Raw genomic sequence first — 5253 nt, 5'->3', positions numbered from 1 at the left:
TTAAAAGTTCTCTCATAGATGTCATCTTGTTTCTGGCAAGGCGTAACAGCTAACATCATCTTTAACTCCATTCAGATCAAAAATCACAACTGTTGTCTAGATGCAATAACAAATAATTATATCCACACTTACTTGCAAAAAATACTTTTTCCACTTACTTGCAAAAATACTGATCGGTGTTTTGCCATGAAAACAGCAGGAGTGAGTAGTGCATAAAGCTTTTCATAGAATTTTCGATACTCCAGACCGTTTTGTGTCATAAGAATGAAAAGACCACTTAAGGCCATCACACTGATAACACCACCAATATCATATGATCTAGTCAAGAAATCACTGCAGAATAAATAAAAAAAGTATACATACGACAAGATATATGTCAATGAAATATGAAATGATGTGCAAATAATACAGAAATCGTACAACCTACCATAAGATGGAAGGGTTTGACATTGAAGGAATGACATTTTGATGAATTAAAGCAAGGACCTGCAAGATACCCCAAAAATCAAGGCAGGAAACCATAGCCAACAATGAAGCACCTAACTACTACAAAATAAAGTGAGTGTTCGTGATGTAGATGAAGGAAACAGACAATGAATATTTTCATCTTCCTAAGTTATTATATTGTTACCATACCACAATGCGCTAAACTGCGCATAGGATAAGAAAAACATTGCTGCAAGGGTTTATAATTCAGATACAACAGTTACCATAGTTATCTTTTTCAGGGCAAGAACATCTTTACCTCCTTGTACACATCAAGTGGTAGTGGTAACATGAGAAAAGACAGCCATGCTTTGGTGAACTTCAATTTTAGTTTCCTAAATAATTCCATCAGTTAATACCCAGAACATTTGAGCTTAAGCTGTAAAATGATGAAGTACCTTGAAAGAGTCATTTTCTCCTTTAGAAGACAGACCTTCATCAGAAGTACAAAACCAGAAGTCAAGAGTAAGAACACTAATCAGACCTTAGTGCATACACATATGTGGGTTCATAAAAGCACGAATTAAAGCATAAATCATTTAAATGGGAATTATTTTGTAGTCTCACAGAAACACATGAAATTACTAATGTATTATAAATAAGAGGAAAGTTTTAAAGTGCCAAACAAATAATAAAATACTCACCAACAGTACTCCACAAATCAAATGTTGATTCCTTTTGAAAATCCATCAAAGGAACATGTGCCAAAAGATTGTATACGTTGTGCTGCGCGTTGAGGTTGAGCAGGTCGTAGGCCGGGACGGCGGCGGCGCCCCTGGCGGAGGCAGCGAGCCACCTAAGCCTCTGGTGCGTGGCGGTGGAGGAGACGGCGGAGGCGCGGAGGTGCGGCAGGTTGAGGAAGGCGTCGGGGCCGTAGAGCCTGCGCGCGGCCTCATCGTAGGCGAGCGCGGCCTCCTCGGCAGTGGCGAAGGAGCCGAGCCAGAGGCGGGTGCGCTTGTTGGGCTCTCGGATCTATGATAAAAACCAGGAATCAACACAAACCAGAAGATATCTTGCAGAATAGTTGGTGTTCAACCGCAGGTCATCAATATCCAAGCTTTCTAAAGATCCAGATATAAGAACATGCAGGAGACAACACAGACAAATAAGATTTTTGGCACTAGGATCTAAAATATATATGTGCAACTCTAGACTACTATAGGGTACAGATTTGAAACATTTGGGATGATGCTGGAGTGATAGATGTAGTAGTTGGATTGCACAAATAAAATGAAAAAATACCAGTTCAGAAACAAGAATTAGTAGTAGAAACAGGCTAAGTAAAATTGTACACTCCTGGCTTGTTTGAAGAGATGAGGAAGTTGCCTGAGTTGTGGTGCCGGTGACTGATGTGCTGGCAGCAGCAGTAGAAACACCTAGTATAAGAAAAAACATACAATTAGGCCTACCATAGATCCAAGTTAAATGTTACTGCATTCTCAGGAATCATCCTCATAGGTCTAATTCAGACAAGTAATGGACACACTTCTACAGACTAATGTAAACAAGGGATGTCACACAAAAAAAGTAGTTGGAATTCGAACAATACACCCATCAATTAGGCCTACCATCAAAGGCTGTTATTTAGTAGCAAAAATCTAGAACAAACTTAATGATGCAACTTCACAGGTCTTAATTTCCCAATAGAGACATAAAAATTGATACCCAGATGAAAAGAGACATAAAAATGGTACACATTGTCAAATTAAGTGGCTAGAGTACTTGTGCCTCACCTGGGTGGTGGCAGGGGTGAACATTTTGGGCGAGGCGTCGACAAGGTAGACAACCATCTCCTTGTTTGCCTCCCTCTCCTGGTTCCCCGAGAAAGCAATCCAGCACCCGCGAAAAAATGTGGTGTCAATGCATGGTCAAATAATCAAATTAGTTTTTTTCTTCAAAACACTGATCCGATAGAAGGAGAATAGGGAGAGAGAACGCAGCTAAGAGCCGGTACGAACCTAGAAACTGTCTTCGTCTTCATCTCTGTAATGACCCGCAAGGTGAGCAGGTATAGGGACCAAGAAAATGTAAGCAATCAGCTAGTTGATGTACTCATACTCAGCAGATGTCAAAATCACTCCTTCCCGGGGTACATCCACAACCATATCTAAACAAACTAAGATGATCAAATCAGCAATACCAATCCTCCTAGCAGCTCACATTCATTAAACCAATGTAGGTTGAAAAGGATAGGTACCCTGACACACATGCAACGAAACACTCACTCTGGGTGCCGACTGCCAACACGAGCAAAATCTCTGTAACTACTACTGTCTTAACAACCCATGACAGGAAACAGAATCAAAAAGCAAGCCCCGCAGTGCCGGTATAACCTTTGAGCCAACGATGACGACGCCTTAATAACCCTCGATGTGGCTTTACAAGCGGAGGCGCTTTACGCTAAAGCCGCCCATGGATCAGTGCGCCTCGCGCGCCCACTCGCCAAAGCCGACGCGTCCATGCGGTCGCCCAAGATGGTGATGTAGGGGGCGCCGATGGAAGGGATCACGGGGGTGGGGGCGAGGATAGCAGGGGCGGGGCCAGCCGCGGGGGCAACCTAGAATAGCGTTCGTCTAAGCTTGGTGAGCGAGGCAGAGACGCGAATCATGGAGGCACAAAAAGATCTCACTGAGCGGAATTTGGAAAGCCAGCAGCGCCAAATCGGTAAATTCGAAACCAGTTCCTTACGCAGATCCTCACTCCCCTCAGTTAGGCACATCACACATGTACCAATCGCAACAAGTCTCCACGGCTGCAACCACACAATAGATGAAACACGGTGTCTGATCCGGCTGCCAACTAATCCAGCAGGAAATCCGCGCAACCCAGATCGAGCACCGACCGCATCTAGAGCCCCCATCCGCGGATCCGAAACCCAATTCCCAGCGAGCAAGCGAGCACGGTCGTGGGGAAGCGGAGTGCTCACCTCGGACGACCACCGCGCGTGCCACCTCCACCGGCCGAGCGAGCAAGCGAGCCCGGTCGTGGGGAAGCGGAGTGCTCACCTCGAACAGCCACCGCGCGCGCCACCTCCACCGGTTGCTGCTCCTCCGGCCCCCGCGATTCCTCTCGCGCGTCCCCCGCGCAAGGTTTTCTTCTTCCCCGTCTCCTCTTTGTTAGGAGAGAGAGACGTGGTGTGGTGGCCCGGTGCCCGGTGGGGCACTATGGCTGGCTGGCCTGGAGAAAATATGCTGCTGGGGGCACGACGAGGGAAGGACGAGATCCGCTGGCGGGCGAGATCCATGGCGGAATCGCGGGGGTGGGGTGAGGTTAGCAGGGGCGGGGCCGGCCGTGAGGACAACCTAGAATGGCGTTGTCGAAGCTTGGATATCGGGCAGAGGCACAAATCAAGAAGGCTAGGGGCACGACAGGGGAATGGCGAGATCCGCTGGCGTATGGGCGAGATCCATGGCGGAGAAGGAGCACGGTGGAGGTGTGCGGCGGGGGCAGACTGGGGCAGGCGGGAATCGCGGGATCCATCAGCGGCCGCTGCGCTCTGGCATGGCGAAACCTACGGCGGGTGCGGGGGAGGAAGGTGACGGGCTGCGGGGGAGAGGAAGGAGTACGGCGGGGGAGAGGAAGGAGTGTGGCGGCGTCGGCGTCTGGTGCGACCGCCGTGGCGCGGGGGTGGGCGCGATGAGGTGGAGCAGGAGCGAGTCGAGCGGGACCGAGGAGCGGTTGCCAGCGCGCGGAGGAGAACTGCAAACGGGAGGGGGCTGAGGGAGCTAGGTTGCTCGCACGACGGGGAAGGGGTGGACGAACGACGCACGAAAAACATGATGTGGGATGGACGGTGGAGATTGAGGGACGGCAGAATGACAGAACGTAAGGGAGGCAGACTACTCTTACCTTCTTAATAAGTAGTATAGATTCGTGTAAAAGGCCGGTTTGTCTACAAAATATATATAATGATAGTCTGGACATGCAAACAGTTAGAGACGTTGCAAAGTCCCTACATTTTATTCTATTTTAGTCCCTAAATTATCAAATACAAAAACTAAAATCCGTATTTAACAATTTGATGATTAAAATGGAATAAAATAGAAGGACTAAAAATTAGTCCCTGTAAACCAAACACCCTCTTAGTACTGAGCAATTCATAATCTGAATTTTACAAGTCTAGTTACTTGTTGACAACATACCAACAATCAACCCTACATTTGAGACATGTTCCGTCCAATAAGAAGCGTTCACATATGTAACCCAAAAATCATGGCTTGTCCGGTGTGTTGTCTAGGCGGGTGGAAATGGATTTTAGAGCAAAACCGAGTGGGTCGGTGATAGTTTGTTAAAAAGTACGAAGGAATGAGTTCTCATGAACAACCTTTACCCCGCACTAGACATGTAAGTGCGTCCAACTTTTAAGCTATGATCCATGTGTGAATCTTCTTAAAATATTCTGTAAGGAAAATGGAGAAGATGAAGCTACTTGGGAGAGAGAAGAAAAGCTTCGAATAGATTTTCCCCATCTTTTCCCTAGTCCTTTCTAAATCTCGAGGACGAGATTCTTGTTAAGGGGGTAGGATTTGAAATACCCAAATTTGTAAATCATATGATTGGAGATGAATTCCTTGAGTATTTTGCCTCTATTTAATTGAGCATGTGAATAACAACCTTTAAAGTTAATAAATAGCTAATGACACTTAAATAAAATATGCATCATGCTGAGGTTTCATTTTGTGTGCATTTTGTGACAATATAAAAATAATGTAAAAAGAATTATATGAATACCCAAATTGGAATTTAAGATCTAAAGGAAATTTTAGG

The 5253-nt window shown here is 46.0% G+C and overlaps 1 long non-coding RNA gene across 1 annotated transcript; it reads right to left on the bottom strand.

Moving 5' to 3' along the window:
• Positions 1-239: 239 nt before the first annotated feature.
• Positions 240-920, bottom strand: LOC109943685 (uncharacterized). The gene is made up of 3 exons (XR_002266747.1): positions 885-920; positions 428-486; positions 240-333 (listed from the first exon to the last, which is right to left on the bottom strand). It is a non-coding gene; the product is annotated as an uncharacterized lncRNA (long non-coding RNA).
• Positions 921-5253: the final 4333 nt, after the last annotated feature.

The sequence above is a fragment of the Zea mays genome, chromosome 1 (genome assembly GCF_902167145.1).
Source record: "Zea mays cultivar B73 chromosome 1, Zm-B73-REFERENCE-NAM-5.0, whole genome shotgun sequence".
In the NCBI taxonomy this organism is placed as follows: Eukaryota; Viridiplantae; Streptophyta; class Magnoliopsida; order Poales; family Poaceae; genus Zea; species Zea mays.
The sequence above is the reverse complement of the archived record's forward strand: the minus strand, read 5'-3'. Positions and strand labels throughout refer to the sequence as shown.